This window comes from Spermophilus citellus (assembly GCF_964194105.1).
Source record: "Spermophilus citellus genome assembly, chromosome: 11".
Classification (NCBI taxonomy): Eukaryota; Metazoa; Chordata; class Mammalia; order Rodentia; family Sciuridae; genus Spermophilus; species Spermophilus citellus.
The window spans coordinates 133,310,239-133,336,639 of record NC_138192.1 but is presented as its reverse complement, the minus strand read 5'-3'; the positions used below and the strand labels follow the sequence as shown (position 1 = coordinate 133,336,639).

The 26,401-nt window shown below is 48.4% G+C and overlaps 1 long non-coding RNA gene across 1 annotated transcript; it reads right to left on the bottom strand.

Annotated features, from left to right (window-relative positions):
- Positions 1 to 1,275: 1,275 nt before the first annotated feature.
- LOC308631176 lies at positions 1,276 to 7,444 on the bottom strand. Its single transcript, XR_014018129.1, has 3 exons — positions 7,374 to 7,444; positions 4,760 to 4,851; positions 1,276 to 1,327 (listed from the first exon to the last, which is right to left on the bottom strand). It is a non-coding gene; the product is annotated as an uncharacterized lncRNA (long non-coding RNA).
- Positions 7,445 to 26,401: the final 18,957 nt, after the last annotated feature.

Genomic DNA, 26,401 nt, shown 5'->3' with positions numbered 1-26,401 from the left:
ACCTGGCACTTTGCATAAAATCTCACACTTTCTTCATGTTAATTAACTCACGTTTTAAAAGACTGTGCAGTACAGCCACATCTGCAGACCCAGACTTTCCCATGGACCACCACTGGTGACCTCTGCTACGGACAAAACAGAATAGCAATATGGCAGGTGATAATGTTGGTGGTGACATACTCACCGTTAGCCAAGCACCATTCTAAGTGTCTTTTGTGGGGATCTCTTTTCCGTTTCACTACGGTACCATGAGCTTGGAAGAAACCATTATCATCCTCATAGTGATTCTGAAAACTCAAGACAAACAGCCTCAAGAAGACTGAGGAATGTGTTCAAGGCACGGCACCTAAAAGCGCCAGGACGGGTCCCAGCGGGCAGCTCTAGCCCCCTGCACCACCCTGTGAGCCAGGAGAGCCTGGGCAGGGGTTTCATCCTGAAAGTTAAAATGGATTTCCCCAAAGCCCCAGTATGAAGTCCAATAATTTAAACTTGCCCCTCAAAAGAGACAAGATTGTAACTGCTTTCTTTGGTTTCCAAGTGTTCCTTTATGTTTTGAAACTACAGCTGGTAGGATGGAGTGAGCCCTGGTCCACCCCTCTGCCCCCGGGAGAGTGACACTCCTTGCAGCAGGGTCCCAGGCCCTGGTGGTGCAGGACAAGCAAGGGGGCAGTCTTAGTGTCCGTGACTCTGTGTCCAGGTGTTTGTGTGTGCTGCGGCCTGATATGAGCCCTCCTGGACTCACGCTGGGATCTGCTGTGGCGGCAGTGGTGAGGTGGCCTGGGTGTGAAGAGGGGTCGATGCCCTTCTGGTGCAAGTGAGACCTCGCTGTCCAGGGCCGCACTAAACACCTCAGGAGAAGGCTGGTTGGAGCCTTCCTCACACGGCTACTCGCCCTTCTGCCTTCTGCCATGAGCTGAGGCAGCCAGAGGCCCTCACCAGAGGTGGCTGCCTGAACTTGACTTCTCAGCCTCCAAACCATGAGCTAAAACAAACTTCTTTCCTTTACAAATGACCTAGTACCAAGTATTCTGTTACAGCAACATAAAATGGACTAAGCTAGAGTGTGGGGGCGTACACACAGCTGCTTGTGTGGACGGGGGCTGGGCTAGATGAGTGCGTGTATTTTGGAAAAGTTTTTTTTTTTTTTTCCCAGATAGCTCTGCCAGTCAGACCCCATTGTAATTGAGAATCATTATTTAAAAAAATCCCCACTAAATCTAGTCATTCACTCACTAAGACCAATATGCTGCTCAGCCCCCGGAGCTATTATTCTCACCAGAAATGGAAAACGTTCTTTTCTCCATTGTCATCAAAGCATTAGGGGCTCCTTCAGGAAGATAAAAAGATATAAAAATAAGAATGAAAAGAAAATCACACAAAGTACCATTATATAACCACCAGCGACACTTTGTACATTTCCCCCCTTTCCTTTAAATATCCATAAAGAGTGTGCGTGCGTGTGTGCGCGTGTCTGTGTGCGTGTGCGTGCGGGTGCGGTGTCCGAAGGCCAGCCAGCCTCGCACTGTAACTTCCTTTTTCAGCTTCATACTGTACACTGTGTGGGCGCTGTGCCAACAGCTGGGAGCCCGGGGAGCACTGGAGCCTGGGCAGGGAGCGCCCCTCCTCACCTCTCCAGGAAGCTCCTCTTCTGAACCTGATGAGCACCTCCACTCCTGAGGTTTGGGTTGTAACTTCCTGAGGATCTAAGGACTTCCCTTTGAAGGGTAAATGCCTCTGTGGAGGCTCCCGGCCCAAGGCCTCCTAAAAGGAACCAGTTCTTCCCCTTATCACGCTCTATGCTTCCCACTTGAAGCCCCACTGACAACTAGGTGTCCTTTAGACTGGAAAATCCCGGGCACTCAGGAGCCTGCGACTGTCGTAAAAACTGGTGGTGGGCCTCAGAATCTGGAGCGATCCCCTCTGGGCCTGCGCAGATAAGGTTTGGAGTCCCCTCCCCTCCGAGTGCAGCTTGCTGTCCTCGACTAGTCTGCTCCCACAGCACCGTGAGCAGCTTCCATGGTGCTAATGAGACTTACTGGGAAAACTGTTCAGTGACGTTGTGGCGTCCTGTCAGGACACTCACAGTGATTTTTTTTTCACCTTTTCTATGATTAACTATTTCGGGGGCCTTTCCGCCTCAGGATTATTGTTATAAAAGTGCTGAAATAAATCCTTGCCTATTTTATTTTTTTCATATTTTGGTTGTTTGATTGATCTTGCCTGCGCAGGGTGTGAAAGTCCCCACTCTTACCTACCCTCCTGAGCTCTAAGCAATCTCACTGAAGTAGGGGAACAAGAGAAAAGGAAAGAGTCTTGCTACTTTGAAACAAGTCCACCTGCAATAGGATGTCCCTTGTGATAGGAATATCCACCCGCATACTTCAAAGGGAAGCCTCCCTCCCAGGCCACAGTTCCCCTGCAGGGTGGCGATTCCTTGTGGGGAAAGCTCGGCCAGAGGTCTCAGACTGTGAAGTCTTGGCCCCCAGGGGGTTCTCGTGACCTGGGGTGGATTCTGGTTTGGAGAGCCACCTGTGCTGGGCCACACACACAGGAGGTCCTGTGACCTGTGCAGTGTGCCTGAGTCTCCCCGTGACCAGTCACGTGACATTGGATGTGGCTTTTGCCCTTCAGGTGCGATGTCTGTGCTCACAGGTTTCAGATTTGGGAACATTTCTGATTTGGGATTTCCAGGTAAGAAATGTTCCACTGGCTCTTTTCAATCAAGTGAAGTGAAGCAAACAGAAAAAAAGTCAAGCTCAGGTTGAAGAGGCACCGGCTACCTGAAATCCCATGGTGAGGTCAGTCCTCCCTCCACGGCGGCCTGTCTGGGGGACAGGGCCAGCCCAGTGCTCTTAGGAGGGCAGAGGGCCATGTGCTGGGCTCCTGTCGGCCCCGGGTCTGACCCCAGAAAGGCCGGGCAGGGTAAGGGCTCTGTTGGAGCTAATGCATTCCTCACCTTTGCCCAGGAGACACAGGATGCCACAGGGACAGAGCCCTGGGAGGCAGGTGGGAGTGCTGGGCTCTGACTTCCCCTGGGCGGGGGAGACAGCCTCTGCAGAGGTACTGAGGCCATTCCAGCCTCCCCCACACAGAGAGCGGAGAATCCCAAATGGGACACAAACAGTAACAAATGAGAGGCCAGTTGAGTTGTTAGGGGTTTTGGTGTTAAGTTTTTGAGTTCTTTAAATATCCTGGAGCCTAGTGCTCTATCTGACATGCGTGTGGCAGAAATTCGCTCCCAAAATGGAGAAGAAAAAATGAGAGGCCGAGAAACAGCTATGGACACCCCGCAGCAATGAATGCACTCATTCCAGGCCTGGGAAGAGTCTCCAGTGAAGGGCCTGGGCTCCCTGGAGGGAGAGCTGATACAGCCTGACTCGAGGCACATGGAAAACCAGCCAGGAACATTCTGTGGTGCCAGAAATGAAGGCCTCTCCATGACTGAATGGGGATCAAGATACCTAGCTATAGTAATGGGTTATCACTCCTAGGAGGTAGCGAGCACCCGCAGCCGTGCTGGTCCAAATAAATGACTGAACACGTAGACGGGAGGGAAAGGACAGCCCTTCCCACAGTACAATTCTAGCTCGTGCACGTATGAGGAACGATGGAAACAGAACGATTTTTTATCAAACACCGTGGTAGTAATTGCTGCAGCCAAATCATTTGATAGAGGCTAAATCACCTAGTGAAAGAGCGAAGACAGACATTACTTCTGTCTCTACCAGGAACTTCCTGGTTTCAAAGAGAAAAACAGTGACAGGCCATGGCCGTGCTTGGTGGATACCACGTTGACCAACTGTGACTGTCACCGTTACTGGGACTAAGGCAGGGTGGGGACCACTAGTCACAGTCCTCGGGGGACTGCCTGGGTTTTAAAAGAGCTCAAGCTGGCATTTAGAGGAGTGCTGAGCACAGAGGGCCTTGAGTCCCACAAACTCAGAGGTGTCCCCGGGGCTCCTGCCGCTGAGCCGGGGAGCGAGCCAGGCGCCTCCCAGCTGAGGGCCAGCTTCTTCCCTGCCGAGCACCATCAGGCCAGGCCCTGGGGACGCTGGAGTGAACTCCCGTCCCTGACAATGAGAGAATGAGCCAATAGGGAGGTTCTCCACTTGGCTGTGGGCTTTATCACCAAGTGAAACTAGAGCAGAGCCGGATGTCAAGTGGATGTTGATCACATGGTCTCTGAACTCACGGTTTGGCGGGTGCTCATAGCTACAGACGAGTCCCGTCCCAGGCTGCCATTAAGCTTCTCGTCCAAGATGTCACCCTAACCTTTTGTAGTTTTTATGTCCCTTACACCACCAAATCCCCACTAGATGACCTAGCAGAATAATAAGGGAGACCCCCCAGGACCTCGGAGAACTGAGAAAAGGAAGCCACCAAAGTCCTACGTCCTTGGTGGCTTGCAGTGAGAATGGTGACAGAAAACACAGTGGCCCCAAGAGGAGGACGACACACCCAGGAGCACTGCAGGTTAAAGTGGCTCAGGTGGCGGGGCGCACCTGACCCTGTGGGGGCTCCTCAGCAGCTCAGCCTGCAGAGGGAGGGGGCTCTGTGTGGAGCCGGGAATGGGCTGTGAGCGCCTGCTGAGTAATGGGGGGGCGGAGGCTCAGTGCCCCCAGTGGCCATAGATGGCCACAGCCGGTGGCCAACAGGAGGTGTCCCGGGCTGGGCTTCCTCACTCCTGGGTCTTCCCTCCTAGTGGAGAGGCCGGGGTTGGACATCCCCCGGGAGGCTACAAATGACACTGAACACTCACCAGGTGCCTCAGGTGGAGAGATGGCCAACAGTGGACACATCTGAGGGAGGGGAAGGCTGTGAAACAGGAACTTCAGCAAACAGGGAGCTTTTCTAAAAAGGGATCAAGGTTAAGATATTTGAAATGCATGTTCTAGATGGGATTCCAGGAGACCTTATTCTTTTCTCATAACTATTTCACTGAGGCCATCTGGGGTAGGGGAGGTGGAGGGAATCCTAAAGCCTATGTAGCCACCTAACCTCCACCATCAGTCATGAGGGCAAAGTCAAGGCCGTCGACACGGAGGAAATAAGAGTGCTGCTTCCTGCATATCTGTCCCGGGAAAAGAACCCCTGCAAAAAGAGAAGAATCTAGGGAAAAGGAAACACACAATTCTTGAATCCATGGATATAAACCAGAAGCCCCAGGAAGGTGGCCAGGGTCCAGGTCTGGAATCAGGTTTTAGGTCCTCTGGGCCCCATGCATGGGGAACTGCTCTGCCAGAGGATGGGGTAATGTCCACTGTGGTCCCCAGAAGACACAGGACACTCAGGCTTGACCATTAGGGGTCAAGAGATCCAGTTCTGTGTCCTCACCCGCCCTCCCCATCGCCAGCTCGAGAGGTGGCGCGTCCCATCTGAGGAGAGCTGTGGCGTTGGCTCCGCTGGATCAAGGACCTGCGTCCACCAGGCACTGTGAGAGCCCCAGCAAAGCTGAGGCCACCTTGCTGGAGGCTCTGTGGGCCAGTGCTCCGCAGGCCAAGATGGGAGTTGCTCCTCTGAGCTGGCTACTTCCTCGTGGGGGGACGGTCCTGGGCACTGTGGGAAGTTCATGGTTGGTCTCTGCCATCTAGGTGCCACTGGTTCCCCGTCACTGACCCGACAATGTGAAAGTGCCCAGACGTGATCACGTCCTTTGGAGGACAAAAGGCCAGTGAGGAGCGCTGGCTTAGAGGCATGTCCTCAGAAGGGAGAGATCAAAGGCGGACAGAGGCCAGTTAGTTCTGCGGCTACACTTCAGTGGACTTGCCGTAGCCTGAGGGCTGCTCTCCTGCCGGGCAGCAGGGAAGGCCAGCAAGGCCATTTCAGAGCTCCTGCGGGCCAGGCCCAGCCCTGAAGACCCGTTTTCCTGTGACATTTGTGAAAAGGGCCGAGTTCTGTTTTCTTCATACCTTTTAGGATCTTTGAGAGTACTTGGCCCTGAAGGAAGGGTCCTGGCCTGGCTTCCAGCTGTGAGGTCAAGGCCGACCGGGGCAGGGCAGCGTCCTCAGACGAGAGCAGCCTGACCACCCACGTGGCTGCTCCACCTGGTGGAGACCCTGCAGCGCCCCTGCCTGGCGCTCCTCCTGCTTCAGGGTGCCTTTCCTCCCCCTGCCTTGGTGCCTGCTCTCTGCATACCCTGTGCTCCGGCTTGTCCCCATGGACTGGGCAGAGCGGGCAGCCTCGCCCACTGAGAAGAGAACCTGAGTGGGGCTGTTAGATACGTCTCCTGAATTAATGGAGAGGGGCCCAGGAAGCCAATGGGTGTGGCCTGCAGAAGGAGGCCGTGTGGAGTCGTCCACCCGTCCAGGTTGGTGGGGAGGAGACTTGTTTCAAAGTTTCTCCCCGAGAAGGCGATTAAGGAAGGTACAGAGGAGCGAGGGAGGCAGAGGGAAGCATGTGTGTGAGGGCTGGCGAATAGGCTCTCACCATGCAGGCATGCAGACTGACTCCCCCCACTATTCATATTCACACACGCACATGTGCACAACCCCCCCACACACTTGTGCATGGAGAGATTCTCTCACTTGCTCACACTCATGTGCAGACTGGCACTTGCACCCTCTCTCTCATACACACACTCTGCTTTCTGCCCCCAGGAGTGCCCGCTCTGCCCGCTCTGCCCCCCATGACTCAGGCCCAGAAGAGGAGGCAGCCCTGGCAGGCTCGGGCAGGCTCCACCGTCTTCCCGCCACCCCGTCCTTTCATGAGTCACCAGCCTCTTGTTTGTTCAGCCACTTCAAGAAGCTGGCCTTGCTCCAGGTACCTTCTTGGCAGTGGAGGCCGCGCCGTGGGAAGGGGTGGGAAGGGAAAGTGGGGAATTCTAGAAGGCCCTTTAGAAGGGAGGGCGGGGGCCGTGGCTGGAGGCCAGCATGTCCTCTGACCTCTAGGCCAGAGGCAGCAGAGGCCCGCTCCCTAGGTCCAAAGTGGGGGCTCCAAACTGGACAGGGGTCCAGGCCACAACCCAGGTGGCCACTGCCACCCACAAATAATCCTGTGAGGGTGTCCAGCCCCAAAGGAGACAAGAACCTGCATGGCCTTGCCCATGACACAGGCGGAGTGTCACAGTGGCACTTAGTGCTGTTTTGATTTGGCTGGGGTGGCATCTCCGAATCCCGGGAACAGGGGGTGGCAGGAGACGGAGCCACCGCCCAGAGCCTCTGGGAGGGCCTGTGCGTGAGGGCTGCTGGTGGGACGCAGACGGAGGCTAACGTGAATGTTCTTTCCGGGGAAAGCAGAAGATTTTGATTGCCAGAAAAGCACAAAACTGGGAGACTTGTTTTCACAGCTTCTCAAAGGAATTTAAATCCTGGCTGAGCAGAGGCCCCGCAGCAACCAACTGGACAACTTTCTTGTGACAAGACTAACTGTCCTACCTTTAGAGGCTCTGAAGAAGGTGGAAGCTCGCCAGTTAATGCGAACGGGACTTCAGCATGGAGGGAAGGCCAGGGGGAGGAGGGCTGCCCCGGAGGAGGGCCTTGGGCCTCTCAGCGGCTTTGCTTTCTCTCGAGAATTGAGAGGAGCAGCCCAAGCTGTTGGGGACATGGTCAGCTCAAGATGTGAACCCGGCCGGGGTCAGGCCCAAGTCCAGCCCACGCAGCTGGCCTCCCCATCAGGAAGCTCCTGGGGAAGCTCCCGTCACTGGAGGGACAACACGCTGCTCAGGAAGCAGTGGACGTGAAGGGGAAGCCTCTGTGGCCCTGCCCGGGTACAGCGGGGGTGGGGGGGAACGAAGATTTCCAGAAAGTGCCTTCTACTGAGCGCCACATCATGGGCTGCCCCAAAAGGACAGGGAGAGCGAGAAAGGAAGCGATGGCAGGACAGTGGGCCTCGGCCAACAGCACGTCCGAGCAGGGGCAGGAGTGAGTGTGAGCGTGAAGGGGAGCGTGTGTGGCCAGGAGGAGCCTGGCTCTGAGGTGGGCCTGGCTCTCACCTCAGACCAGGGAGGTCTGCAGATCGGGCTCGGGCCTGGTGGAGCCTGGGGGAGGGTGGTGGGAATCCAGGAGGCCCCAGGCTGGGTCCTGGGAAGGGTCCCAGCGGGGCCCTGCTGAGGGTTGGCCTCTGCCCAAGGCCAGCCTGGAGCCAGACGCTCTACACCTCTGTCCCCTTCTCGTGAGAGAAGTCACGAGTCCTGGCCCTCTCATTGCTCAAAACTTCAGGGCCTTTCCGGCCCCCTGCAGCCCACAAGTGGGCCCTGGTTCCAGGCCTGGTCCACACAGGAGTCATTTGTCAGCCTCCCAAATGAAGCTGAGCCCCGGGGCTCCTGGGTGGACCCAGGAGAGAAGGCGGAGGTGACAGTGTGAGCGGTACCGCAGGATGAGCTCTAGCTCACCTGCTCCTGCCTACACCAAGGGGCTCTGCCTCAGAGAGGGGGGTGTGGGGCAGGGTGTGTCCTGGGCAGAGAATAAGAGTGACCCAAAGAAGACCTTCAGGAGAGACAGGAGACAAGTGGGAGAAACGAGTCTTGGTTCATTATTTCTGCCATACTTTTGGTGTGTGTGTGTGTGTGTGTGCGCACGCGGGCATGTCTATGTGTACTAGTATGAACAACATTCAATTTTGGTGATATCAGAATGGCTTAAAGTTTATGCTTAAAGCTTCAAGGAAACCAAGTCTTGGTTATAGAAAATTTAGCCAATTACACAACAGCAAAAATACTAGTTCTATCTTTTTCTTGTAATGCTAGCAAATACATTTATGGACCTGGGCATTTTAAATTGTCAATATTCAAAGTGTTGCGAGTTCCTTCCCAGGCACTGACATGGAGGATGCGTTAGAATCTACATGTGGGAGGGTTCTTTGGTCCTACAATGATGTCAGAAAACAGGCTAGTGTGCTTCCCAACGTTTGTCTAGACTAAACTAGACCCAAAGAAACGGCAACAAATCATCAGTCTAAGACAATGCTTCTGGACAACAAAAACACATCTTTGGTTATTTGTGTTTTCAATTACAGGAGGAGTCATAAATACCAAAGATCCTACATACATTTTTTTTTTTTTTTTGGTTTGGGGATGGAAACAGGAGCTTGTCTGAGCTAAGCCAGTGCTTGGACCACTGAGCTACATCTAGACCTATTTTGAAGTTAATTCAAAGATTAATTCCTCTGATAAATCATTTGCTCCTCTGGCAGAGAAGAGCCACAGGGAGGGTGAGGGCTGTCACTTGGGTGTGACAAAAGCTGGGTCCACCCAGAGTCATCGTTCTCAGGACCACCAGGTTCTGGTTTCTCTTATAGAAGGGCATCTACCTGGGACACCGAGGGAAGGGGGCGAAAGTGCCGCAGCTCGACATGCTGGGTCATGTTCAGGTTGGTTCAGCCCAGACTCCATTGACCGTGGGCCCTGGAGACAGGAGAGGCCTTCTCCCTCACCGGCCGAGCGTGCCTGGGCTCTGTCTTGAGAAGCTCTGTCCACATAGGAACGTGGACACACGGCACCATGACATTCTACTCAGCAGACAAAATGCACCTTCTCCCTCCAGGCAGGTGCCCACTTTCTCTGGGGTCTATGGGTGACGCAAGCTTTGGGGCAGGCAAGTGTGCAGGCCAGCAAGGCCCCATGTGGTGGCCAGATGCCAAGAGAGTCAGGAGTGCTTGCAGCCATCCTGGGCTGTTGGTGACCCTCTGAAGGGATGTCTCCTCGTGAAACCTCCGTCCTCACCATGTCCAGGCAAGGGAGCCCCAGCTATGGCTTTGCTGGCCTCAGATGAGGGTCTGAGGAGGCAGGGCCCTGAAAGAGCCGACATGTCATTTACAATGGTGGCCTGTGTGAGTGCAAGAAGCTTTCAACCCAGTCCTGGCTGCCCCGCAGGCAAGAGAGGAAGATCAGCTGCCTGGCTTTGTGGGAGCAGCAGCCTGGCCCTGCTGCCTCTGCAGCCAGGCCGCACCCACAGGCTCAGTGCTGGGGACAGGGTACTGGGCTGGCCCCGAGAGGCTGGTGACAGTCGGCAGAACTGCCTGGGGCCTCTTCCAGCCCAACAGGATTCCCTCTGCATGTCCTCTCAGCTGAAAGCATGGGAGGAGACAGACATGCCTCTTGGTGAGCATGCAGGTGACTTACGGCAGCCAGTAGCTTTCCCACCATGAGAAGGAACCTTAGGAAACCATAGTGTCCTAGGAGAAGGCTGCTTCCTAGACCACCAGCCCATGCTTCACACAGGACCCCCACTGTGAGGCATTCCCTTCGGGTCTCGGCATGAGTGTCCTGTGGTCACTGCATGCCTAATTAGTGCATGGCCGGGTTTCCTGACAGCCCATCCAGGAGATGGCAGAAGGGCAGAGAGAATGTTCTAGGGCTTTCTGTTTCTGTACTGGCCTCTCAAGGTTTAGAATGACTGAGAGACTGCACCAAGACTTGTGGAGCATTGCGGGCTGGGACACACCAGTATGGAGAGGCTCCCAGGTGGGCTGATGTGGAACTGTGATTGGCTGAGACAGTGGCACCTGTGTCTGGAGGCCAGGCAGCCTTCAGAGGGCCCAGAGGAAGGGCTTTACTGCAAGTCAGGTCGACTCTGGTGTGTTCTGCCATTATCCCAAGCTCCTATCACGTGCCCCGAGGGATTTAGGGACGAAGCTAGTGGACCAGAACCCCCTGCTAAGGCCAGGGTAGCAGCAGCAAGAGGTCACACAGGGAGGACTCATTCTCAGAGTTGGAGTCTCAAACCCTAGGTATCACTGGTGCATTCCCACCTATGCCAGATGGTACATTCACACTGTGCCACATGGAGCCTTCATGCCCAGTAGCCCTGCCACAGTGGACATGATAGCCAAATGCTTGAAGTGAGAAATTTAGTCTCATTGAAGGATAAATTTATTAATGTATTTCCCTTCATGTTCAAGAAAAAAATCTGGAGGGTATCTATAGAAAGACATTGGGGATAAAGAGAATTGAGTACAAAGGCAGAGGGTGCGGCAAGTTAGCAGAGGGGAAGGAAAACCAGCGAGTGGAAGCAGACGCAGACCCGACATTGGCTTTGAGCGAAATGGCAGAGACACAATCATTCATTAGCATACATGTCACAGGACACTCATGCCGAGGTCCCAGGGAATGCCTCACTGTGGGGTCCCTGTGAAGCGTGGGCTGGTGGTCTGTGAAGCTGCCTTTGCCTAGGACAATACGGTCTCCTAAGATCCCTTCTCATCCCTCGCCCTCTGTGGCACCAGCCCTGAAGAAGCACACAGCATGGTGCTGGAGGGGGACACTGCCAGTCCTTAGAGAGCATCCCTAGCTGCCATGAGCCCAAGAATCCCCTGGGTCTTGGTGAGTCCAGAGTTCAGTTGAGTAGGCTCCTGGGAGAGACCCAGCTGTGGTCCAGGGAGCACACTTTGAGAATCAGGGCTCTAGGGAGCTTTACACCAAAACTGTTTTTGCCAATAATTTTGATGAAATCTGGAGAGCAGATGCTGGGGTGGACTTCCTGGTAAGAGTTGGGATCGTTCCTACCACAGACAGGCCACACACTCTGAATGTGCAGGCCCACCTTGACTGTCCCTGAGGACCTTGACCAGCTAGACCAGGACCGGGGCCTGCAGCTAGAGCCACTGCACTTCTCCAAGGGAGGGGCGTGCCATCCAAAAGCCCTCAGCTGGAGATTCCTTAGGCCAATGACACGTGTCCAGGATAATTTTGTCAGCATGTTCGTCAGCTTTTTGTCATTGAAAAAAATATTTGAAAAAAATCAACTTAAGGGAGAAAACATTTATTTTGGATTATGGTTTAGGCTTTTCAGTCTATGGTCGGCTGGCTCTACACACTGGGCTGCAGGTGTGGCAGAGTGGGGCTGTCACCTCCTGGTGCCCAAGAAGGAGAAAGAGAAAGGAAGGGGGGTAAGTGTCAAGGGTAAGCTTCGCTCTTCCATGGCGTGTCCGGGGATCTACTTCCTCCGTTACGCAGCATCTCCCACACTGCCACCACCTGCACACTGCCACCACCTCCCACATTGCCACCACCTCCCACACTGCCACCACCTACACACTGCCACCACCTCCCACATTGCCACCACCTCCCACACTGCCACCACCTGCACACTGCCACCACCTCCCACATTGCCACCACCTCCCACACTGCCACCACCTACACACTGCCACCACCTCCCACACTGCCACCACCTGCACACTGCCACCACCTCCCACATTGCCACCACCTCCTACACTGCCACCACCTGCACACTGCCACTAAGTCATTAATCCATCCACAGTGAGTCCACCATGAGGTCAGGGCACTCGTGGTTCAGTCACTTGGCAACAGCCCGAGGAGCACAGCTGCCCTGAGGACAGGAGTCCTGCCTTTGAGCACAAGAGTCCTCGGAGGACACTCCATGTCCACACGGCAGCAGTCGGGCTTTTTCTATTTAAGTTTTTCATTAGCACACATTTCGATTTGCTCTTCTAAAGTGATGAATTGTGAATGAATGACAAAGCTCCCCAGACAGCGCCTGGCTGGAGCTGTCAAATCATTCTTGCCTTTGTTCCTAGAAATTCAGCTACAAGTTCACCATGGATTTTTCTATCTCGCCAAGCCTCATAAACTCATCCGTTCCAACTCTACGACAAAAGGAGTGATGTCTCAAGGGCCATCAAGAATATCTAGGACAATAAAGCAAATAAAGCCTCCCTTCAAAACTATTGAGTAATTCTGAGCATCCTCCACTGCAGAAAGACCCGCTTTCCTGGGGGGCTCTGCTTAGCCGGCAGTGCCCGTGGTCTGAGGGTGGAGGACGAGCGATGGAATGGCCTGAAAGCCAGCGAATCTGGTGGCACGTGTTGCACAGGGGTAAGGACCAAGCCGGGTCCTCTTTCTGCTGAGCTGCTTGCTATGGATGCTCAACGCCAGGGGGTTAGGACATGGAGCCTGCCTTGTGGGTTGGGTTTTTCTTATCAGAGCACTTTTGCGACCCAGAGGAGGGGTCGGGTGGGGGTGATGAAAAGCTCCCTGCATAGAGTCCCACAAGAGACCAGCATCTCTGCTCACGTGAGGAACATCAGGCACAGTATCAGACACTTAGCCAAGGTAACGCTGGCAATGCTGAACACTAGCCCCTCCTAACCTTTGACATTGGTCCATATTACATTGCCTTGGGCAAAACCAGAGTGACAGAGGGCACATTCCTTTATTTCTATCCATGTCTTTTGTGAACCAGTTCGATGGAAATTGGGATAATAAGGTGTGACTTACAGCAGGTTAAGGCTGCCAGATGGACTGAGGGTTCTTGGACCATCTCCTTTGACATCGTTTAGTGTCCGAACTTACATACAACCTACTCCAGCTGTTAAATTGATTGAGTTGTTTCACTGACACAGGATACCTGTGGTCAGGTCTGTTATGGTTTGGATGAGAGGTGTCCCCCAAAAGCTCACTTATGACAATGAAAGAAGGCTCAGAGGAGAAATGATTGGGTTGTGAGAGCCTTACCCACCTGTGAATTGATCCTCTGATGGGGATTAACTGAGTGGAACTGGAGGCAGGTGGAGTGGCTGGAGGAGGTGGTTCACTGCGGGCGTGGCTGTGGGGTATGTATTTCGTATCTGGAGAGTGGAGTCTCTCTCTGCTTCCTGATCACCGTGTTGTGAGCTGCTTCCCTCCACCACACTCTGCAGCCATGATGTTCTGTCACAGGAGTGGAGCCTGCCTTCTATGGGCTAAGAGGTCTGAAACTTGTCCCTCTCCACAGTGGTTCTGCTCAGATCTTTTAGTCCCAGCAGTGAAAGGCTGACCAAAACAAGGTTGGGTCACCTGAGGCATTATCAGGCAACAGAGCCTTTGCCCTCTGTCCTGAACTGCCCTCCTTGGGGCCCAAGGGCAGGCGTATGATCTGGAGGACTTTATTAAATCAAGACTGCTTTGGCAGTGCCTCTCATCATGGGACTCGCACATGGGGACTGGCCTGGCTCCTCTGTTCAGCAGGATGAAGCTTTTCCTACGGCTCCACCCATCAGAGGAAGCCCGACTTAAGATCCAAGATGCACATGCTCTCGTCAGGTGGCTGCACCCAGCATCACTGAAGTCCACTCCTCCCTGAAGAAGAGATGTCAAGCAGAACAAAACAAAAATACTCCACACCCTGTATTCCTACTATCGCTTGTGATCAGAGAGAATGTTAAACAGCATTTAATCAAAAAATCGTCACCCTACTCTTAGCTTGTTTTTATTTATTTAAAGCTTATACACTATTTCCCACTACATTTAGAAAGTGTCCTTTACTTACAGATGGTACAAATTAGGAGCAAATTTATTGCTTTGCTTAACCACAAAAATGTGATCAGATTACCCAAGGTGGCTAACTTCCTCAAAATGCAAAACCCCAACTCCTCACACCGCAGTGTTCCCAAGTGTGCTCACGGGAAAGGGAGGCAGAGACAGAGCTTGCTAAGGAGGGGTTCATCCTTCAATTCAGAAGAGCCAATTTCGCAAGGCAGAGTCTCCTTGCAGGGGGTGGGAAAGACACCCTGAAGCCCGAAGGCTCCTCCCCAGCAGATGTCCTGTAGGGACAGGGCAGAGAAGCAGGAGGCTATCAGGTGGACTACACTTCTTGCTTTTGCTACTGAAACAGAAGATCAAGTTAGGGGAGAGGGGACCAGGAAATTGCCTGGAACACAATCAGGGTGGGATGTCCCTGCAGGCATCTCCATCAGGGGTTGCTTGGTACCTTGACCTTGGTACTGCTGGGTGGTGAGATTCTTGTAACATCTGAGACAACTAGACTCCTGTTTCCAGTACTCACCGCAGGTGGTCTCCAGGGCTCGGAGTGTGGCTGACCCCAACAGGCTGTGCCTTGAGTGCATGATGCACACAGATTCAAAGAATTAGTAGGAAGCATGTAAAATATGTCAATATTTTTATATTGACGACATGTTGGTTAATACTATTCTATATTGGGCTCAATAAAATATGTTGTTAAAATTAATTTCATTTGTTCTTCTTCCCTTTTTTATTGTGGCTACTAGAAAATTAAAATTCTAGACAGGCAGGTCTTCTCTTTCACTGGACAGCAGGGGGCTAAATAGTTAAAAGCCCTTCTTGGTGTTAAGTTGAAACTGGCCTTTTTGGACCTTCTTGATTTTGCCCTCTGATGAATAAACAAAATTCCTGCACATGACAGTCGGTCCAATATTTGAAAACAACCCTTATCCCCACCCATCCTTTCTTCCCATGCTGAAAAGCCTGCCCTTCTCCCAAGCCTTCTTTTTAGGACATGTGTTAAAGATTATTTATCCGAAACATAGCAAAAGCAAGACTGATTACTGCTATCTTGCTGGACTCTGTGTTTAATAAGCCTAGTTGACTTTCACTGGCTCTCCGGGAATTTACAGGGTTGTAAAACATCTGGTCCCTTATCAGTTGTGGACAGTTAAAAGTTCAACTTGCAAAAGCTAGAAAACAAGTCATGTTCTCACAACAGAGAGGAAAAGCAACACTTTAGGCATAGTTACGCAGGTTTATGGTGAGGCTGTCCAACATGTTGGGTTTTGTTGTCACCTCCCACATTCTGGCTGCTGGGGACACACTTCCGCCCAGTGGAGGGGAGCATCTCCGCCCATGCAGTTGTCCCATGCTGGCACACTCACCTTGCTCTGAAGAGTCCATTCCACTGTTCTGTTAGTTGAGATACTTAGAGGAACTTAGATTCAAGGGACCCTGTGGTCATGCACCCACCGTCCCCTGAAAACTGGTTCCTTGAACTGAGGCAAGGTGCCCTAGGGTTCCTGGCCAATAAGTCCTACATTTTAAGTGTCCTTAGACAGTCATGCTGGAGGAAGCCCCACGGTAGGCAAGCCACACGGAGCAGATGCCATTCCAGGAAGGGTGCAGCAGAGTCCTTCCAGGGCAGAGAGCCAGCATCACTGGCTGCTGAGTGATCATCTGGCTTCCTTCAGATGCTGCCATATTGAGTGTCCACCTCACTCTCTGCAGATGCCAGGGCAGAAGAGGAAACGGCGACATCAGCCTTGGTGAGGGAGACCCACGCTGTCTGGCCCACACACGACCCCATTCTTGCCACTGCCACAGTCACTCTATTTATGGGATAGCACTGGGGTGACTGAAAGAGCTTGGCTGATATAAAAAGCAAAACTTAACTTGTTGTTATGATTTGGATATAAAGTGTCCCCTGAAAGTTGATGTTTTGGAGACATCTTACAGCAGTGTTCAGAACAAAACGATGGATTTTGGACACTGATTTCATCAGGGACTCATCCATTTGCTGGATTAACGATTTGAATGGACTACGAGGTGGTAGCTGTAGACATGTGGGGCATGGCTGGAGGAAGCAGGTCGCTGGGGGAGTGCCTGGGGGGTTTTCTATGGTCCCTGGCTTCTTCTGCCCTCTCTCTCTCTCTCTCTCTCTCTCTCTCTCTGCTCCTTGGAATGCTGATTACACAAACAGAGCAAGCTAATGCTGATGACTTCAGGGCTTCTGTAGCCTAACACACATATAAACCCCTCTCGGAATTGGGACCTGTGCGGAACTGAGGGAACTGTGGGAAGGATGCGTCACTCATCCATCCAGCAGGCTGCTAAAGACAAAACTCTATGATGGACAGGGGACACTGCTTGGCAAATCACCGGGGGATGGAGGTGATACTGGCTCAGCCTGACACCACTGAATTCTTGGAGCACTCTCTGATTTCTTAAATGCTTTCCGCAGGAAGTCATATGTCTCCCACTCCATCTTTGGGTACTTTCTTTGGCCTTTCACCAACCTATCCCACTGTCTTGGTACAACTGGGCTGTGGATGTGACAGTCTCCAACGCAGCAAAGTTCAGAGGTAGGACTTTGGGGAAGTGATTGGATCATGAGTGTTTTGACCTCACCAGATTAATCCATTGTTAGCTGAAGGACTACTGAGACCCGGAGGTGGCTCTGGGAGGGGGACCTACTTGGAGGAAACAGGTCACTGGGGGTGGGCCCTGGCCCTTCCCCACACCCCCAGCTCTGCTTCCTGGCTGCCATGAACTGAGCAACTTTCCTGTGCCATCGTGCTCTGCCTCATCTCAGACCCAAAGTGATGGAGCTGGTCACCCATGGACTGAAACCTCTGAACCTGAGCCCAAATGACCCTTCCCTTCTCTGAGTCATACTTATCAGTGTCTGTCACAGTGACAACAGGCTGACTGGCATGTTGGGTCACTGCTTGTGCAGATCACCTGTGCACCTACTCTGAGCGATGGGATGAGGCGGACCAGTAGCCAGTCACAGTCCAGCCTGCCATGGAGATTCTAATCTTTTCTTTTTAAGAAATCCTAGATAGTTCTTTTTGATGTCACAGATACTTTTGAAGTCTCTTTGGTCATTATTCACATATTTAACACTTGATCTCCTTACACATATTTAAAAAATTTAATAAAGTTTAGTAAAATAAGCACACATTAAAATGTTTAAATATATTTATATATATATAATATATGTCTTTGAGGCTTTAATTCTCTAGTTCTCAGTTGATGCTGATTCTTTCACAGTGGCTTATTTATTGTGCATTGTTTTTATTGGGAATGCTTCTTTCTTGCAGCCCTATCTGTGGCAATGGATTTAAGTCTTGAGCTAAATACATTTCCCCAAGTGTGAGTTTTTGCTTCTGTGGAACTTCTGGGAGAAATCGTAAAATGCTGAAAACAGGCTTGGGTGAGTGAGGCTTGCTCCTCTGGGGCAGGGCCGGGGAGGGGCTGCAGGTTTTCTCTTGTTCAGCCTCCCACAGTGGGATCTATAAGTTGTCCTACTTTGAGTTGACTGATCCTGCTATCTGATCAAACTTCGGGTTTGTTTTCTGCTTCCTTCCCCATCAGTGGCCCAAAGTACTCAGGTTCTAGGTCATCAAGATGGGCAGGTGTCCCCAGAACACATGCAAGCCCCAGTGCTAGGGTAGAGTGGTTGCTGGTCTTCAAAGGTATCCTTACTTTTCTGTCCATATATTATAAATAACTTAAACACTACTTTTAGCAGCATTTTAGTTTTTCTAGACTGAGGGCATTCTTCCATTCTGTTAACCATTGGTGGAAGCAGATGCCAACCCTGTATTTTCACATGCACATTTAACTTGGAGTCTAAAATTAATCGGTGTCTTTCCCCTTGCTGAATATCTCAAAGATTCAGACTCAATGTACTGGGCAATAGTAGCTTTTTAGTATGGAGGTATTTTGCTTTCAGATGGCTCTAACTTAATACTTACTAATCCAGGGTGAGAGTTACCAAACTTCCAGGAGACTTTTCAAGTATCTACCTGTTGTGGATGTACTGCGCACGGTAACAATCTGGAAGCACCACAACTTTGTGAATTTGATGTTCTCACTGATGATATCATCTTATAAAATTAGTTTATTTATTACTGATATAAGTAAGTTTATTTTCTAAAAAGGCCATTCTCTTTCATAAATGCTATAAAATCAACAGAATCAAGAAAATTAATGTTTGATACAAATTAATCGAATCCAAGGATTGGAAAACTTTTTCTATAGTCAGGAGGGTGAAAGTTTTAGCCTTTACTGGACTGACAGTCTCTGTCTCCACTACTCAATTCTGCCATCACTGTATGAAGCAGCCACAGGCAATACAAACATAAATGCATGTGGTTGGATTCCAAAAAATACTTATTTACAAAAATATTCATCGGCCCAATGTTGACTCACAGGCTGTGATTTGCTAACCCTACAAAGTTTATCCAGATTTCACCAACTGCAAAGAATGTGCTTCATAGCAGTGCATTTATGGTGGTTATGCCTTTAGTTCCCTTTGACATGGAATAGTTTTCAATTTTTGTTTTTATGAAATTTACATTTTTGAATGAGATCCAGTTATTCTGTAAAAGGTTCTTCATGTCGGGTTAACGTTATGCTTCTTTATTATTAATGAAGCATTTACATTTTGGACACCACAGAACTGAGGTGCTCTCCTCAGCATTTGTACCCAGAGGTCCCTGGTGCTGAGGTGACCCTCTACTGATAAAGGTCACTTTGTTACGGAGCTTAGTTTCATTCACTATAATGCTCACGTACTTCCCTTTGGTCAACGTTGTAGGAAAGACGTTTGGATCTGTAAATATTCTTAATTCCCAAGCTTTTATCCACTAATTGACTATCCATTTATGAACCTCACCTATTGCCAACTATGATGGTGATTTCTGTATTAGTCAGCTTTGCATTACGACAACAAAATACTGAGTTTATTTAGGGCCATAGTTTGGAGGTTCAAAGCCAACAATGTGTGGCCTCACTGCTTTACCTTCTGGTGACAGCACGGGATGGCAGAACTCCATGGCAGGAATGTAAAGAAACAGTCACGTCACCAACAGGAGCAGAGAGAAGAGAGCAGGTGGGACCGGCTGGCTCCTTTTATAACAACCCTCAGGAGAACGTCAGGGGTGGCATGAGAGCCACCAAGAGGTGTCCTACGAAGTCCTCCTGAGGGCACTCCCCCGATGACCTCCCGCTAGGCCTCACAGGCTAAAGGCTCCACTAACTTCCCAAGAGCCTCACTCTGGGACCAAGCATGCAGCATGTGTCTTTGGGGACACTCAGCAACCAGATCACAGCAGTTTCCAAATATTCTAAGTTCCTCATTCACTCCGCACCACTGGCTGGACCTGCCCTCCACTCCTGGGTGCTGTATCAGTACAGAACCGGGGGTCTTGTTTAATAGCTACGGTTCTTGACTATCATGACTTACTCTCATATCCAAGCTGGCTCCTCTGTCCTTTGGCCTGCCTGCTACTCCTTGGCCTCCCTGCTTTCTGCCACAAGATATTCAAAGACATTCTCTTCTTTTAAAACTGGAACCAACTATTTCCTTCAAGAAGCCGACTCCTTTGAAAGAAATAGGTTTTGGTTTCATTGATTTCCCCCCCATTATTTGTATGATTTCTATGTCATTTGTCATCTTTATTGTTGTCTTCCTTCTATTTATCTGGGGCTTGATTTGCTCTTCTAAGTTCTTAAGGTAGAAAGCTTAAATAATTGATTTTAGACTTTTATAAATACTTAAAAATATAACTTGCACTCTCAGTAGGGCTTTAATGTAATCCCACAAATTTATTATGCCTATTCTGAATTTCATTCATTTTGAAATATTTCTCAGTTTCTCTTCTAACTTCTTCTTTGCTCCATGGATTGTTTAGAAGCACATTTTTAAAATTACTAAGTTTGGGGAGCTCTTCCATCTATTTTCTGCTATTGGTTTCTAACTTGATACTGTTATGGTCAGAGCTTGGACCTATTAGGGTCATGAGACTTGCACTGTGGCCAAGGACTGTTGTCTGGTGAGGGCTGGTTCTGCTGGTGGTGGCTAGAACGTTCCATGGGATGTCACTCAGGTCTGTCACTCAGGTCCACAAGCTGGTGGTGATGTTCACATGCTCTAATGGTCCATTAGTTACTAAGGGACGAGTATTGAAATCTCCAGCTAAATTGTAGATTCTTCTTTTTCTCCTTTCAGGTCTGTCGGTTTTGGCTTCCTGTACTTCTGAAGTTCTCCTGTTGGGTGCTTAATGGATTCCTGATGAACAAACTGCTTTATCATGTTGAAAGGTCCTTCTTTATCCCTTGGAATAGTCCTTCTAAAATTTACATCATCTGTTAACATAGCCATAGCAGTTTTGTGTTTGTAATGACACATCATTTCTTTTACTTTTAGCTGACTTTCTAGGTTTTATATAATTTTATCTTATTTACTTATTTTTACATGGTGCTAAGGAACAAACCCAGTGCCTCACATGTGCCAGGCAAACGCTCCATCACTGAGCCACAACCCCAGCCCCTGATAGGTTTCTTGTACACATAGTGTAGCTAGATCTTTCATCTTAACTCACCGACGACTCTTTCAAACTGGAGTGTTTACAATTATTTATGTTAAACAGGCTTAAATCCATCCTCAAGGTATTTATTTCCCATCTGCCCCATATATTTTTGGTTCCTCTTCTTGATTCCTGCCATATTTGGAATGGAGTATTTTTAAACTTACTATCTTCTCTTATGCCCACGATTGACTTGTTGCACCTGTGTTATTGTGGTCATTCTAGAGCAGCAAGATCCACTGGGACTTTTTGTAATGCTGAAAATACTCTATACTTGTGTCCTCAAATATGGTAGCCACATGTGGCTATTAAGTATTTGATATGCATCTGGTGCAACTGAGGAGCTGATTTTTAAATTTCATTTCATTTTCACTAATTTAAATTTAACCCCCTGCAGCCAGTGGCTACCATATTGAACACTGTGACTCAAGACTTAACTATATGGATTGTCTCCTTATCATGATTTAACTTTATATAAATTGTTGAAAGTACATATTAATTTCCCCCTAATTCTTTATCATATTTTGCCATATGCTTTTATATACCTATAATGTTACATGTTAAAAATCCTCCAATACACTATTTTGCTTTAAAAATGTCTCTTAAAGCCATTAAATTAATTTCATATACACCCAGATAGTTATCATTTTTAACCCCTCATTCCTCTGTGTGGGTCTAATTTATATCTAATATCTAATATAATTTTATTCTTCTGAAAGAACTTTAATATTTACTTCAGTGAAGTTCTTCTGCTGTTGAACTCTCCAATTTTTCTTTTATCTAAAAAAAGTTTTTCTTCTGATTTTAATTTTTAAGGACATTTTGACTGGATTTAGAACTATAGTTTTAAAGTTTCTATTTTACAGGCCTGAAAGAAAAAATTCCTTCTTTTCCTTTCAGGCTGTTAAAGATGTAACTCCATTTTCTGATTGCTCACCTAGTTTCTGTGTTTATGAATTCGTATCTTTCATATCTGTCTATGTATGATGCCCATTTGCTTTAACTTTTTTTATTACATACTTTTGTATTGTGTGTGTTTATCTTGGTTGAGGTTGGTTAAGCTTCATCAATCTGAGTTGTATACTTTTCATCAAATTTGAAAAAGTTTTGCATATTTTTCAAAAAAGATTAAAAGACTTAATTCTCCTCTTATGGGGATTTCGATCACACTTATATTAGACGTCCTGATATTATTCTACAGGTCCTTGAAGCACTATTAATTTTTAATTCTTTTTCCCTTATAAATTTAATTTGGATACATTCGGATATTTTCTTCTGCATTGTCTTTCTTACATGAATATAATCCAGAGAAATTTTTCATTTCAGATTTTGTATTTTCATCTCTAAAAGCTACATCTTGTTTCTCTCATTGTTTGTGTTTGCCTTCACAATCATGGGCATTTGGAAGAAACAATATGAAATAGTTACTTTATCATTTTTGGTCTACCATTCGTTTTTGTGTCTGTTCCCAATAACCGATTCTCCTCCTGGTTATTGGTGACATTCTACTCATTCACTCGACCTCTAATTATTTTTCACGTGTTGAGCACTGTGAGTCTAGGCTGTGGAGTGCTGGTTTTGAATCACACCTTCCAAGACTGCTGCTCTTTTCCCTGCAGGCAGCGTAACTTGAGGGTCTGCGGTTTTGAAGCTCTTTTAAGTTCTTGTATAAAGGATCTGCAATCACTTTCGTTTTTAGGACTAATTTAGCCCTACTACCATGGTCTGACCTTTTTATAACCTGTAGTAATTGCCTGGTTTATTCAGTGATGTTTGTCTAGAAACTTTTTCTTCAGTCTTTGCTCTCTGGATGGAGGGCTCTTGGATGTTTCCTAGCTCTGTTGTCTTTATAGTTCTGTAGTTACTGTTCTTTCCTTGGAGGTTTACTTGCTCACTTCATGAGATCTCACCCTACACAATAGCAGGTTGCAGTTCAACCAGTTTCCAGATGCAAATGTGTTAACCTCTTTGACCAGCATCCCCTCCTCCTTGTTTTCTTGCCTTGATTCATTGACCCGCATCTCCAGGACAGGGGACACTGATGGTGACAGCAGGAATCCTTTTCTTGGTCTTGGTGTCCAGTGAGATGCTTTCACTTCTCACCATTACGTGTGATGTTTGCTGTAGGTCTTCCAAGGCTCTTATTAGACAGCCTTTCTGGTTTTGTTCTGGGAATGTTAGGCTACCTTGGGAAAGGGAAATCAAGACTGCAGATGGAATTAGGTTGCCCAGGGCCCACCTGACAACAGGTGACTCCTGGAAATACAGATGGTCTGGACATAATCACAGAGGTCCTTAAATGTGGGAACCAGAGACGACAGTGAAAGGAGCTCAGAATGTTGTTGCTGGCTTCAAGTTGGAGCAAGGAGCCTGGGACCAGGAATAGGAGTGGCCTCTAAAACTTGGACTAGGCAAGGCAACAGCTTATCCCCAGAGGCTCCAGAAAGAAGAGCCCTGTGGACACCCTGACATTAGCCCAGCAAGACCCATTTTTGATTTCTGACTAAGAAACTATAAGCTACTACATCCAAATTGTTTTAACTCTTTACATCCTGGTATCCCATACATAGGACACCTAGAAAAACTGAAATCAATGGCATCCCAAATGTGACACCTGAATAAACTTAAATTGAGCAATACATTGTCAATCATTGTTCAGTTTTGTATAGTTGTCCTATGTATGGGCTGCTGGGAGATGATGGGTTGTCATCAGGTTTGTGTTGTTTCAATAGCACTAATAAACTAGTGTAACTTTTTTCTTAAAAAATCCTTTCCTACCTCTAAAATTCTATCTAGTCTTTTAAGTCTGATTAGCAAAGCCAACCAGCTTTCTGGTATCCCTTTATCCCTTTTAAATTTTAAGATTCTTGAAATAAATAAGCTGGGATTTTTTTTTTTTCCCCTTCCAACACTAAAAATGCCATTTCACTATCTGGCTTTCTGCTACTTCCTTGATAACAAAGACCTGCCCGGGGCTTTTAATCTCTTTGCCTTTGGCTTTCAGTAGTTTTGCTAAGTGTGATTTTGTGTTTGTCCTGTGGGGTTTTCTGAGGTTTCTGAATTCACGGTTTGATCCCCACCCCCACTGGTTTTAGAAAATTCTGGGCCAGTACTTCCAAGCATTTTTCTTTCTCCCTGGACTCTGGTTAAACACAGGGCAGATCTGCACTGTGTACCGTGTCTCCAACGCTCTTTCCAGTTAAGTTCCATGGCTTTATTCTTGTGCTTCATGGGGATATTTTTATTCACCTGCTTTCCAGTGAATTTTATTTAGCTTCTACCTCTGGCCATGTTTGTGGGTACCCTGACCTCTGGCCTTGTTCTGAAGGCGTCCTACCATAGCAAAATGACAAGAAAACTGGACTGTTTCTCAAGTTTTTGATTCAACTTTCTGGCCTCAAACCCCAAGTAGCTTAAAACTCATATGTGTCTCAAAGGATGAACATCAGTTTAGGGCTCCAAGGTTCCATTTTTATCCCCCAGGCCCAGGAAGGTATCCAAATTCCAGAGGCAGCTAGGCTCCCCAGTAGTGCAATTCCGGGCAGGTACAGGCTGCATTTTGCTGTTCTCATAACAGGCAAATGCCCCCAAAGGGGTGCTGCAGACACCCTCCTCGCTCAGCCTCAGCTCCCACATTCCTCACTGCCGTAGGGTCTGACGCCTCTAATGAGATTACGGCACAGATCCACCTTCTGTGGTTCTAGGCACAACGGCAGAGGCCTCAAAGTACTTCGGCCCAGGACCAAAAACTTCATGGACTTACCATCTCCACCTTCCTGACTTTTCAAAATGACATTTATTTTTGATGGGAATCCATTAATTTGTCCAAATGCCCCACATTCAGAATTGGCTGACTGCCTTTTTGCAAGGTATTCAACGTATTCCATGCGTGCAGATGTCAGGCACATCAGCGTTGGATCCAAAGCGCTAGCTGGATTCACACACACGCAGGACAAGAACACCTGATGATCCATGCCATGTGCTGGCCACATCCCAGGCTTCTCACACTGTGACATCAAAAATGAGTGGACCCAGATATTTTCAGCATGAAAGGTAAATAGGAACTACCTTTTACTTGGATCTGCCATGCAAAAGCAGAACCTAAAACAAGGATCACATGTTGATTACTTCTCTGGAGTCCAAGGAACAAGAGGACCTGGCAAGGGTGAGGAAAGGAAGGAGGAAGAGCAACCCAAGGTCACAAAGTGGAGCTGGTTGCCAGTGACCACAGCCCAATCTTGCTGGGGTTATTTTTCAGGACCCAAGTACAGAAGAAACTCAGAATTGTCTGTCCCCAAGAGAAGGGAGAGTCATGCTCCCAGCCTCTAAGTCCTCTCACCCAGGCTGGTGTGGGCATCCTGGTAGCAGTACCACAGCAAAAAGGCAGACACTCAACGGACAGCAAGCAGCAAGTTGCCTCAAACCCAACCAGGGCACAGGGGCTGGTGGCGTGTTGCATTCAGTTTACGCTGTTTCATTTTTTCACCTGTGGTCTCGGCAGCTGCCGGTAAGTTTTTCTAAGATGGGCTACAAAGTACTGCTTTTCTAATTTTATCACCATTTATTAGGTGGAATTCGTCTAGCGAATCTTCCATCATCAGCTATCTGATCACCCTTCAGGTTCATTTTGTTGCTTTGGAGACTGATGGGTTATCAATTTGTTATTCTGAAAAATGATACATAAAATAAGAAGGAAATGGAATAACTCACATATCCTGCCTTTTTTGTATAGTGATGAGGTTATTTTCATGTAACTAATAAACTTAGGGTTAAAAATATAAACACATAGTTTTTATGCTCAAATTATTTCATTTTTGGCCAGTGGGAGTCCTTTCAAACCGGCTGCAACAACCTTTTGACAGAACCCTGGGTCTCTGAAGGTTCCCTGATTCTGGGACATCTTGTTCTCAATGTCACACTGTAGCATTAGCTACTTTGCAGATAACTCCTTGTTCCTTTTAGTTGAAAATGGAATTCTGGCACAACTTTACCAGTGGCACTGGGCTTCACTGTGGTGATTATCTAGGCCTTTCCAGCTAGACAAAGGTAAGAAATATTTACTGCATAAAGAAAAACAAATCTTATCATGAGGTTTCCAAGTTAAATGTAAGATTACTGGTCTCTAGCAATGTTAAATAATTACTTTTATTCTATAATATCCTTTTAATTATGAAGATGTTAAGATTATTTTGTAAAATGAATGGCAAAACCACATTCACTAGTCTGACTTCTTTTGTCCTTAGTGTATCCACTGACAACGAATAATCAGAACACTGTGTCACTTGAAACTATTATATTTCTTCTCTATGTAGTGGTTCATTGTCCTTTTCTTCCTCTTTGGAGAACCATCTTTACTTCTTTTTGGTTCATCTTCCCACTGCTGCTTCTTGAAATTCAAGCATGCATACGTGTGCACAACTACACCACTTTCCCTTCATCACCCTCAGAATCACATAAGCTCCTTGTATTCTGTTTTCAGATAGAGGTCACTCCACGTTAGCTCAGAGAGTACCTCTACGCCTTTTAGAGCTACGGTCCATGCTCTACAGCACTGCTTACTCAACCAACCCCATAAATGAACTTTTGGTTGGTTCCAATCTGCCATGAAAAAAAAAGCTCATGGACA